Source organism: Triticum aestivum, chromosome 4D (assembly GCF_018294505.1).
Source record: "Triticum aestivum cultivar Chinese Spring chromosome 4D, IWGSC CS RefSeq v2.1, whole genome shotgun sequence".
Taxonomy (NCBI): domain Eukaryota; kingdom Viridiplantae; phylum Streptophyta; class Magnoliopsida; order Poales; family Poaceae; genus Triticum; species Triticum aestivum.
The window spans coordinates 304,275,149-304,288,394 of record NC_057805.1 but is presented as its reverse complement, the minus strand read 5'-3'; positions in this window follow the sequence as shown (position 1 = coordinate 304,288,394).

Below are 13,246 nucleotides of genomic sequence, written 5' to 3'. Positions count from 1 at the left end.
GACAGCTAATCTCGTGAGCGCAAAGTTTCTGTTTTTTACAGCAAGATCACATTAACTTTCACCCAAGTCTTCCCAAAGGTCTTACTTGGCACTTTATTGAAACAAAAGCTATAAAACATGATTACTACAGTATCTTAATCATGTAAACACACAAAAATAGTAAGGGTAAATATTGGGTTGTATCCCAATAAGCGCTTTTCTTTAATGCCTTTTAGCAAGGCATGATGATTTCAATGATGCTCACATAATAGACAAGAATCGAAACACAAAGAGAGCATCTTGAAGAATATGACTAGCACATTTAAATCTAACCCACTTCCTATGCCTAGGGATTTTGTGAGCACACAACTTATGGGAACAAGAATCAACTAGCATAGGAAGGCAAAACAAGTGTAACTTCAAAACTTTAAGCACATAGAGAGGAAACTTGATATTATTGCAACTCCTACAAGCATGTATTCCTCCCGCATAACAATTTTCAGTAGCATCATGAATAGAAACTTTGTTCTCATAATCAATTGGAACCTCTTCTGAAATAGTGGAATTATTACTAGCTAAAGTTGACACTCTTCCCAATCCACTTTCATAATTATCACACTAAGATTCAACACCCTCCAAAATAGTGGGATCACTAATTCCTAAAGTTGACACTCTTCCAAACCCACTTTAAATGACAGTATTATTCATACTCCAAAAGATATAAGTGAAGTTCATGGAGCATTCTAAGATTAACATAGACTAACCAAGCTCAAAATGTATAAGTGAAGCACACAAAGCATTCTATAAAACCATACTCAAAAGATTTAAGTGAAGCACAAAGAGCAATTCTATAAGATCATTCTTAAAATATATAAGTGAAGCACATGAAGTATTCTATAAATTGATGAAGGGACATCTCATACTAGCATGGTTCTTAAAGAAAAAAAACACGAAGGACACAAATCACGTGAACAAAACAAAAACCGAGGTATACCGATAATTGTTGAAGAAGAAAGATGGGATGCCAACCGGGGCATCCCCAAGCTTAGATGCCTGAGTATCCTTGGAATATTTACTTGGGGTGCCTTGGCATCCCCAAGCTTGAACTCTTGCCTCTCTTTATTCTTCTCACATCGGTAACTCCTCGTTCTTCGAACACTTCATCCACAAAAACTTAACAAAAACTTGTGAGATCTGTTAGTATAACAAAGCAAATTACTACTATAAGTACTGTTGCAAACCAATTCATATTTTCTTTTTGCATTATAGCTACTGTAATATAACTTTTCCGTGGCTTAATCCACTGATAGAAATCGATAGTTTCATCAAAACAAGCAAGCAATGCATCAAAAACAGAATCTGTCTTAAACAGGACAGTCTGTAGTAATCTGGAAGTTTAGGAAACTTCTGTAACTCCTAAAATTATGAAATAAATATGAAAATTTGAAAAATTTGTACAGAAGTAATGTGCAAAAAATTTCAGACCTATTTGACTTTCCAGTAAAAAATGTAAAATCACGCGCTACAGCCAAAGTTTCTATTTTTGTTCTGCACATAGTAAACAAGCAATCTAATCATCCTAAAACCAAAGCTTGGCACATTATTTTTATAATACAATGGATATACACAAGGGGATAATTATTTACAGAGAAAATTCCATGAAAAATTCTACATTGTTTCCGTGAGCAGGAACACAAGTGCTCAAGGTCGACCCGCACTTCTTCAATGCATAACTTTCCAATCACTTCTCTTTTTGAAAAACATTTTAGGCATGAAAGGCAAGTAAAAGTTTTTTTGTATTTTCATTCTTTTAATTTTTTTTGTATGTTTCACCCACAACAACAGAAACAAAAGGTAAAACAAAATCTTCTTAGTGAAGAAAGCAAACAAGCACACACGAGAATATCAACCCCACGCAATTGCTCCCCGGCAACGGCGCCAGAAAAGAGCTTGATAATCCCCATGTGCAGGGAATCATCGTAGCAATTTCCAAAGGTGGAAGTGATAAGTATGGAGTGTCGAACCCACAAGGAGCTAAAGGTAAGATCAATATTCTCTCAAGACTTATCTGCCACTGATACGACTCTACGTACACCGAACGTTTGCTTCCAACTAGAAACAAGAACTAAAACTACGTTGTGGGTATGAAGAGGATAACTTTGCATGGTACCGGAGAGCTAAAATATAAAAGTAGGTGCTGTTATCATAAATTTAGAATAAATTACTAAATATTATAAATAGCGAGTGTGGAATAATGGTGGATCGGTGTGCGGAATTGTCCTAGGCAATTGTTAACAAGACCGGTAATCACTATTGCAGTTTCATATGAGGGAGAGGCATAACCTAACATACTTTCTCTACTTGGATCATCTGGACTTATGATTGGAACTCTAGCAAGCATCCGCAACTACGAAAGATCATTAAGGTAAAACCCAACCACAGCATTAAAGCATCAAGTCCTCTTTATTCCCATACGCAACAACCCCCTTACTGGGGTTTGTGTTTCAGTCACTCACCAACCCACTATAAGCGAATCATGAACGTATTGCAACACCCTACAGCGGGAATCCCTCACGCTTGCGCGACACGGAGGGAACCATAGGACAGCACCAAAGTAAAACATACAACTCATACCAATCTAGATCATCAATCAACCCAAGGACAAAAGATATCTACTCAAAACATCATAAGATGGCAACACATCATTGGATCATAATATGTGGCATAAAGCACCATGTTCAAGTAGGGATTACAACGGGGTGCGGGAGAGTGGACCGTGTAAAAGAGATGAGGATGGTGATGATGGTGGTGATGTTGATGAAGACGATCATCGCGGCGATGATTCCCCTCCCGATGGCACTCCGGCGCCACCGAGAGAGAGGAGGAGAGGTTCTCCCCCTTGTGCTTCCTCCTCCATGGCCTCCCCCCTAGACGGGGAGAGGTTCTCCCTCTGGTCCTTGGCCTTCAAGGCGATGATGGCCTCTCCGAGATCCTCCTCCATGGCCTCCGGTGATGATGGCCCCCTCCGGCAGGGTGCCAGAGAGGGCCTAGATTGATTTCTCATGGCTACAGAGGCTTGCGGGGCGGAACTTCCGATCTAGGTTTCTTTCTGGAAGTTTGGGTATATATGAGAGGTGTTGGCATTGATTTCACGTCAGGGGGGTTTCCGGGCTGTCCACGAGGCAGGGGGCGTGCCTCAGGGGGGTGGGCGCGCCCCCCACCCTCGTGGGCAGCCCGGGACTCTTCTGGCCTACTTCCGGTACTCCGTGGGCTTTTTCTGGTCCAAAAATGATCTCCGTCAAGTTGCACGTCAATTGGACTCCATTTGGTTTTCCTTTTCTGCGATACTCTAAAACAAGGAGAAAACAGAAACTGGCACTGGGCTCTAGGTTAATAGGTTAGTCCCAAAAATCATATAAAAGTGTATAATAAAGCCCATTAAACATCCAAGATAGGTAATATAACAACATGAATACTTCATAAATTATAGATACGTTAGAGACGTATCAACCATTGCTACAGATCTTCGTTTCGAGGCACCACGTGATGATCGAGTGTGATAGACTCTATGTTCACATACAACGGGTGTAAGACAGCTTTACACATGCAGAATACTTGGGTTAAACTTGACGAGCCTAACATGTACAGACATGGCCTCGGAACACTAGAGACCGAAAGGTCGAACGTGAGTCATATAGTAGATATGATCAACATAGAGATGTTCACCATTCATGACTACCCCATCTCACGTGATGATCAGACATGGGTTAGTTGATTTGGGTCATGTATCACTTAGATGACTTGAGGGATGTCTATTTAAGTGGGAGTTCTTTAGTAATTTGATTAATTGAACTTAATTTATCATGAACTTAGTCTTATAGTTTTGCATATCTATGTTGTAGATCAATAGCTCGCGATTTAGCTCCCTTATATTTTTTGATATGTTCCTAGAGAAAACTAAGTTGAAAGATGATAGTAGCAATGATCCAGACTGGGTCCGTGATCTGAGGATTATCCTCATTGTTGCACAGAAAAATTATGTCCTTAATGCACCGCTAGCTGAGAGACCTATTGCAGGAGCAGATGCGGACGTTACGAACATTTGTCAAGCTCGATATGATGACTACTTAATACTTTAGTGTGACATGCTTTATGGCTTAGAACTGGGACTTCAAAAACGTTTTGAATGCCACAGAGCATATCAGATGTTCCAAGAGCTGAAATTGGTATTTCAAATTCATGCCCGTGTCAAGAGGTATGAAACCTCTTAGAAGTACTTTGCCTACAAGATGGAGGAGAATAGCTCAGCGAATGAGCATGTGTTCAGAATGTCTGGGTACTACAATCACTTGAATCAAGTGGGAGTTAATCTTCCAGATAAGATAGTGATTGACAAAGTTCTCTAGTCACTATCACCAAGCTACTAGAACTTCGTGATGAACTATAATAATCAAGGGATGACGAAAAAGATCCCGAGCTCTTCGCGATGATGAAATCGACAAAGGTAGAAATCAAGAAAGAGCATCAAGTGTTGATGGTTAACAAGACCACTAGTTTCAAGAAAAAGGGCAAAGGGAAAGATAGGGAACTTCAAGAAGAATGGCAAGCAAGTTTCCACTCCCGTGAAGAAGACCAAAAACTGGACCCAAGCCTGAAACTGAGTGCTTCTACTGCAAAGGAAATGATCACTGGAAGAGGAACTACCCCAAATAATTGGCGGATAAGAAGGACGGCAAAGTGAACAAAGGTATATTTGATATACATGTTATTGATGTGTACCTTACTAGTGTTCGTAGTAGCCCCTGGGTATTTGATACCGGTTCAGTTGCTAAGACTAGTAACTCGAAACAGGAGTTGCAGAATGAATAGAGACTAGTTAGGGCAAGGTAACGATGTGTGTTGGAAGTGATTCCAAGGTTGATACGATCACCATCGCACACTCCCTCTACCTTGGGGATTAGTGATGAACTTAAATAAATGTTATTTTGTGTTTGATGTCTACTACGCAACTTTATTCTTGTAGACTCGTGTTGGGCCTCCAAGCGTAGAGTTTTGTAGGACAGTAGCAATTTTCCCTCAAGTGGATGACCTAAGGTTTATCAATCCGTGGGAGGCGTAGGATGAAGATCGTCTCTCTCAAACAACCCTGCAATCAAATACAAGAAATCTCTTGTGTCCCCAACACACCCAATACAATGGCAATTTGTATAGGTGCACTAGTTCGGCAAAGACATGGTGATAAAAGTGTAATATGGATGGTAGAAATATATTTTTATAATCTGAATAAATAAAAACAGCAAGGTAGCAAATAGTAAACGGGCACAAAAACGGTATTGCAATGCTTGAAAATGAGGCCTAGGGTCCGTACTTTCACTAGTGCAATCTCTCAAGAATGCTAATATGATTGGATCATATAACCGTCCCTCAAAGTGCAATGAAGAAATCACTCCAAAGTTCCTATCTAGCGGAGAACATAAGACGGAATTGTTTGTAGGGTACGAAACCACCTCAAATCTATTCTTTCCGATCGAGCTATCCTAGAGTTCGTACTAAAATAACACCGAGCTATTCTTTCTGATCGATCTAACCAAGAGTTCGTACTAAAATAACACCAAAGCAAATTCAGATTCGTAATATTCAATCCAACACAAAGAACTTTAAAGAGTGCCCCAAGATTTCTACCGAAGAAACAAAGACAAGAACGTACATCAGCCCCTATGCATAGATTACCCCAATGTCACCTTGGGAATCCGCAAGTTGAATGCCAAAACATATATCAAGTGAATTAATATGATACCCCATTGTCACCACGAGCTTTCATATGCAAGACATATATCAAGTGCTCTCAAATCCATAAAAGTATTCAATCTGATAGCAACGAAATCTCAAAGGAAAAACTCAATTAATCACAACAAGATAGAGAGGGGAAAACACCATATGATCCGACTATATTAGCAAAGCCCGCGATACATCAAGATCGTGACATCTCAAGAACACGAGAGAGATAGAGATATTAAACACATAGCTACTAGTACAAACCCTCAGCCACGAGGGTGGACTACTCCCTCCTCATCGTGGTGCCCGCCGGGATGATGAAGATGGCCACCGGTGATGATTCCCCCTCCGGCAGGCTGCCGGAACAGGGTCTATATTGGTTTTCGGTGGCTACAGAGCCTTGCGGCAGCGGAACTTCTGATCTAGGTTAACCCCGAAGGGTTTTGGAATATTTGGGAATTTATAGGGCAAAGAGGGGTGTGGGAGGCCACCGAGGTGGGCACAACCCACCTGGGCGCGCCTGGGCCCCCAAGCATGCCCTGGTGGGTTGTGCCCCCCTCAGGGCACCCCCCAGGTGCTGCTCTGGCCCATTGGTGGTATTCTGGTACATAAAAAAACCACAAAAAGTTTCGCGGTGTTTGGACTCCGTTTGATATTGATTTCTTGCGATGTAAAAAACATGCAAAAAATAGCAACTGGCACTTGGAACTATGTCAATAGGTTAGTACCAAAAAATGATATAAAATGATTATGAAACATCCAAGAATGATAATATAATAGCATGGAACAATCAAAAATTATGGATACGTTGGAGACGTATCAGCATCCCCAAGCTTAATTCCTGCTCGTCCTCGAGTAGGTAAATGATAAAAACAGAATTTTTTATGTGGAATTCTGCCTAACATGTCATCTCATATTCTTTTCTTTATAGCATGGACATTTGGACTTCTATATTTTTCAAAGCAATAGTCTAGTTTTGACATGACAACTTAAATACTCAAGCATATCAACAAGCAACCAAGTCTTTCAAAATATCAACGCTAAAATAAGTTATCCCTAGCCCATCATGCTCAGTCATTGATCCATTCATGAAACACGCTCGCATACACCCAATACTCAAGTACGATCATAGTGCCTCCTAGTTGGTGTTTTTATAACAGAAGATGGAGACTCAAATTCAAAAATAAAAATTGCATAAAGTAAAAGAAAGGCCCTTCGCGGAGGGAAGTAGGGATTTGTAGAGGTGCCAGAGCTCAAAGCGAAAATTGAGAGATAAAAACATTTTGGGAGGTGTGCCTTTCCCACCAACGAAACGACTTAGAGTTCCCAACACTTTCCATGCTAGATATATCATAGGCGGTTCCCAAACAGAAATTAAAGTTTATTCCTTTTTCCACCATACTTTCACTTTCCATAGCTAACTGTATCCACGGGTTCCCTCCATACCAACACTTTCCAAGGAATTTATTATTTGACAAAATAAAGTAAATTCATTTTTCATTTCGGGACTGGGCATCCCTATTACCTTTTCCGTACTCTCGTGCAATGACAAGTGAATAAACACTCATCGTGAGAATAACACATCTAGCATGGAAAATATTGGCCACCCCTCACCGCCTCGCGAGTGGTACGAGCACACAAAAGAGAAATTTATTTTGAAAATTAGAGATGGCACATAGAAATTTGCTTAGAACGGCAAAAGAATACCGCACATAGGTAGGTATAGTGGACTCATGTGGCAAAACTGGTTTAAAGGATTTTGGATGCACAAGTAGTAATCATACTTAGTGCAAAATGAAGGCTAGCAGAAGATTGAGAAGTGACCAACCAAGAAACGAATAATCTCGTAAGCGAGCATTGAGAATAATTAACACCGAATAATGCACCACAAGTAGGATGTAATTTCATTGCATAACTATTGACTTTCGTGCTTGCATAGGGAATCACAAACCTTAACACCAATATTCTTACTAAAGCATAATTACTCATCAACATGACTCACATATCACATCATCATATCTCAAAACTATTACAAGGAATCAAGTTTATTTTGTCCAATGATCTTCATGAAAGTTTTTATTATATCCTTCTTGGATATCTATCACTTTGGAACTAATTTTCATGTGTTCTTTTGATAAGCTCAAACAAATATAAGTGAAGATCATGAGCATAATATTTCTATCTCTCAAATTAATTTAAGTGAAGCAAGAGAGAATTTCTTCAAAAATACTAAAGCACACCATGCTCAAAAAGATATAAGTGAAGCACTAGAGCAATTCCATAGAAAAGAGCTCCCTTGACGGGATGTGAGTGCCTCTTACCTAGCCTCCCTGTCAAGTATTTGAGGACTCTATTTTATTTAAAAACTTTTAGATCTAAGAACTTTATTAAAACAGCAAGCAAAACAAAATAAAATGACATTCCAAAGATAGCACACATCATGTGAAGGAGCAAAAACTTAGGATCAACCGATACTAACCGATAATTGCCGATGGAGAAAGGTGGGATGCCTACCGGGGATCCCCAAGCTTAGATGCTTGAGACTTCTTGGAAATATTATCTTGGGATGCCTTGGGCATCCCCAAGCTTGAGCTTTTGTGTATCCTTAATTCCTTTTATATCACGGTTTCCCTAAATCTTAAAAACTTCATCCACACAAAACTCAACAAGAACTCGTGAGATAAGTTAGTATAAACCAATGCAAAAACCTTATCATTCTCTACTGCAGAAAATCACTAAAATTATTATTCAACATTGCATACTAAATGCCTCTGCATATTTAATACTCCTATCCGCAAATAGAATCATTAAACAAGCAAACATATGCAACCATAAGAGCAATCTGCCAAAACAGTACAGTCTGTAAAGAATGCAAGAGTATCAATACTTCTTAAACTCAAAAAATATGCAAATTTTACCACACTGTAGAAAATTTATCAGAGCTTATTTTGCACAAAGTTTCAACATTTTATCACCTTCTGACTTTTCTAGGGAATTTTTGCAACAACGGTAAACATTCTGTTTTCAAACAGCAATATGTAGACTTGTAAAATAAGCATAGTAAAGGCTATCATTGCCACTATTATTGAAATAAAATATGCAAAACATTATTCTAAATAGCATCAATAAAATAAAAATAAAATAAAAGACGCTCCAAGCAAAACTCATATCATGTGATGAATAAAAATATAGCTCCAAGTGAGGCTGCCGACAATGTTGGAGACGAAAGAGGGGATGCCTTCCAAGGCATCCCCAAGATTAGTTGCTTGGATCTTCCTTGAATATCACCTTGGGGTGCCTTGGGCATCCCCAAGCTTAGGGTCTTTTCACTCCTTATTCTGCTCATATTGATATCTCACCCAAAACTTGAAAACTTCAATCACACAAAACTTAACGGAACTTTGTGAGATAGGTTAGTATGATAAAGAGCAAACCATGTCACTTTGGTACTGTCAAAGACAAGATTCATAATTATTTCCACATAATGCCTACTGTAGCATATCATTTCCACAATTTATATTGAGCAATATAAGCCATAGAAACTAGGAAACAAGCAAACTATGCATCGAAAACAGAATCTGTCAAAAACAGAACAGTCTATAAAGATCTGAATATTAGTCATACTTCTGCAACTCCAAAAATCCTGAAAAATTAGGACCACATATAAATTTTTTATATCAATCATCTGTAAAAAAATTAGAATTTTTCGACGCTCCAGTGAATTTAAACAATTCTGTTTCTGGAAGAAAAAGTTTCTGTTTTTGCACAGATTCAAGTCAACTATCATCCACACTATCCCAAAGGCTTTACTTGGAACTTTATTGAAACAAAAGCAATAAAACATGATTACTACAGTAGCTCAATCATGTGAAGACATAAAATCAGTAGGTAAAAGTGTTGGGCTGTCTCCCAACAAGCGCTTTTCTTTAATGCCTTTTTAGCTAGGCATGATGATTTCAATGATGCTCGCATAAAAGATAAGAATGAAACACAAAGAGAGCATCATGAAGCATATGACTAGCACATTTAAGTATAACCCAATTCCTATGCATAGGGATTTTGTGAGCAAACAACTTATGGGAACAAGAATCAACTAGCATAGGAAGGCAAAACAAGCATAACTTCAAAACTTTCAACACATAGAGAGGAAACTTGATATTATTGCAATTCCTACAAGCATAAGTTCCTCCCTCATAATAATTTTCAGTAGCATCATGAATGAATTCAACAATATAACTATCACACAAAGCATTCTTTTCATGATCTACAAGCATAGAAATTTTGTTACTCTCCACATAAGCAAATTTATTCTTATCAATAGTAGTGGGAGCAAATTCAACAAAATAACTATCATGATGACAAGTTTCATGGTTATCATTATTCAATATATCATACATGTCATCACCATGATCATCATAGATAGCAACTTTGTTATCATAGTCAATCAAAGCCTCATCCAAAATGGTGGATTTATCACTAAATAAAGTCATAACCTCTCCAAATACACTTTCATCAATATAATCATCATAAATAGGAGGCATGCAATCATCATAATAAATTTTCTCATCTAAACTTGGGGGACTAAAAATATCATATTCATCAAATATAGCATACCCAAGCTTGTAGCTTTGCATATCATTAGCATCATGGATATTCAAAGAATTCATACTAACAACATTGCAATCATGCTCATCATTTAAATATTTTGTGCCAAACAATTTATTGACTTCTTCTAACAATTGAGCACAATTTTCCGAACCATCATTTTCAAGAAAGATATTATAAAGATGATCAATAATATGATGCAACCTCAATTCCATTTTCATGTAGTTTTATTTTGAAGGAAATATGCCCTAGAGGCAATAATAGTTATTATTTATTTCCTTATATCATGATAAATGTTTATTATTCATGCTAGAATTGTATTAACCGGAAACATAATACTTGTGTGAATACATAGACAAACAGAGTGTCACTAGTATGCCTCTACTTGACTAGCTCGTTGATCAAAGATGGTTATGTTTCCTAGCCGTTGACATGAGTTGTCATTTGATTAACAGGATCACATCATTAGGAGAATGATGTGATTGACTTGACCCATTCCGTTAGCTTAGCACATGATCGTTTAGTATTCTGCTATTGCTTTCTTCATGACTTATGCATGTTCCTATGACTATGAGATTATGCAACTCCCGTTTACCGGAGGAACACTTTGTGTGCTACCAAACGTCACAACGTAACTAGGTAATTATAAAGGTGCTCTACAGGTGTCTCCGAAGGTACTTGTTGGGTTGGCGTATTTCAAGATTAGGATTTGTCACTCCGATTGTCGGAGAGGTATCTCTGGGCCCACTCGGTAATGCACATCACTTAAGCCTTGCAAGCATTGCAACTAATGAGTTAGTTGCGGGATGATGTATTACAGAACGAGTAAAGAGACTTGCCGGTAACAAGATTGAACTAGGTATTGAGATACCGACGATCAAATCTCGGGCAAGTAACATACCGATGACAAAGGGAACAACGTATGTTGTTATGCGGTCTGACCGATAAAGATCTTCGTAGAATATGTGGGAGCCAATATGAGCATCCAGGTTCCTCTATTGGTTATTGGCCGGAGACGTGTCTCGGTCATGTCTACATAGTTCTCGAACCCATAGGGTCCGCACGCTTAAAGTTTCGATGACAGTTATATTATGAGTTTATATGTTTTGAAGTACCGAAGGTAGTTCAGAGTCCCGGATGTGATGACGGACATGACGAGGAGTTTCGAAATGATCGAGACATGAAGATTGATATATTGTACGACTATATTCGGACACCGGAATGGTTCCGGGGGTTATCGGATATATACCGGAGTACCGGGGGGTTACCGGAACCCCCCCGGAGGTTATTGGGCCTCATGGGCCCAATTGGTGGAAGAGCAGAGGCGGACAAAGGGCAGCCGCGCCCCCCCCCAAGTCCGAATTGGACAAGGAGGGGGCGGCGCCCCCCTTTCCTTTTCCCCTCTCTCTCCTTCCCTCTCCACTCCTAATCCAACAAGGAAAAGGGAGGGAGTCCTACTCCCGGTGGGAGTAGGACTCCTCCTGGCGCGCCCCTCCTGGCCGGCCGCCTCTCCCCCCTTGCTCCTTTATATATAGGGGCAGGGGGAACCCTAGAGACACAACAATTGGTATGTTGATCTTTTAGCCGTGTGCGGTGCCCCCCTCCTACATAGTCCACCTCGATAATACTGTAGCGGTGCTTAGACGAAGCCCTGCGTCGGTAGAACATCATCATCGTCACCACGCCGTCGTGTGACGAAACTCTCCCTCAACACTCGGCTGGATCGGAGTTCAAGGGACGTCATCGGGCTGAACGTGTGCTGAACTCGAAGGTGCCGTGCGTTCGGTACTTGATCGGTCGGATCGTGAAGACGTACGACTACATCAACCGCATTGTGCTAACGCTTCCGCTTTCGGTCTACGAGGGTACGTGGACAACACTCTCCCCTCTTGTTGCTATGCATCACCATGATCTTGCATGTGCGTAGGAATTTTTTTTTAAATTACTACGTTCCCCAACAGTGGTATCAGAGCCAGGTTTTATGCGTAGATGTCATATGCACGAGTAGAACACAAGTGAGTTGTGGGCGATATAAGTCATACTACTTACCAGCATGTCATACTTTGGTTCGGCAGTATTGTTGGATGAAGCGGCCCGGACCGACATTACGCGTACGCTTACGTGAGACTGGTTCTACCGATGTGCTTTGCACACAGGTGGCTGGCGGGTGTCAGTTTCTCCAACTTTAGTTGAACCGAGTGTGGCTACGCTCGGTCCTTGCGAAGGTTAAAACAGCACCAACTTGATAAACTATCGTTGTGGTTTTGATGCGTAGGTAAGAACGGTTCTTGCTAAGCCCGTAGCAGCCGCGTAAAACTTGCAACAACAAAGTAGAGGACGTCTAACTTGTTTTTGCAGGGCATGTTGTGATGTGATATGGTCAAGGCATGATACTATATTTTATTGTATGAGATGATCATGTTTTGTAACCGAGTTATCGGCAACTGGCAGGAGCCATATGGTTGTCGCTTTATTGTATGCAATGCAATCGCCCTGTAATTGCTTCACTTTATCACTAAGCGGCAGCGATAGTCGTAGAAGCAATAGTTGGTGAGACGACAACGATGCTACGATGGAGATCAAGGTGTCGCGCCGGTGACGATGGTGATCATGACGGTGCTTCAGAGATGGAGATCACAAGCACAAGATGATGATGGCCATATCATATCACTTATATTGATTGCATGTGATGTTTATCTTTTATGCATCTTATTCTGCTTAGATCGACAGTAGCATTATAAGATGATCTCTCACTAAATTATCAAGGTATAAGTGTTCTCCCTGAGTGTGCACCGTTGCGAAAGTTCTTCGTGCTGAGACACCACGTGATGATCGGGTGTGATAGGCTCTACGTTCAAATACAACGGGTGCAAAACAGTTGCACACG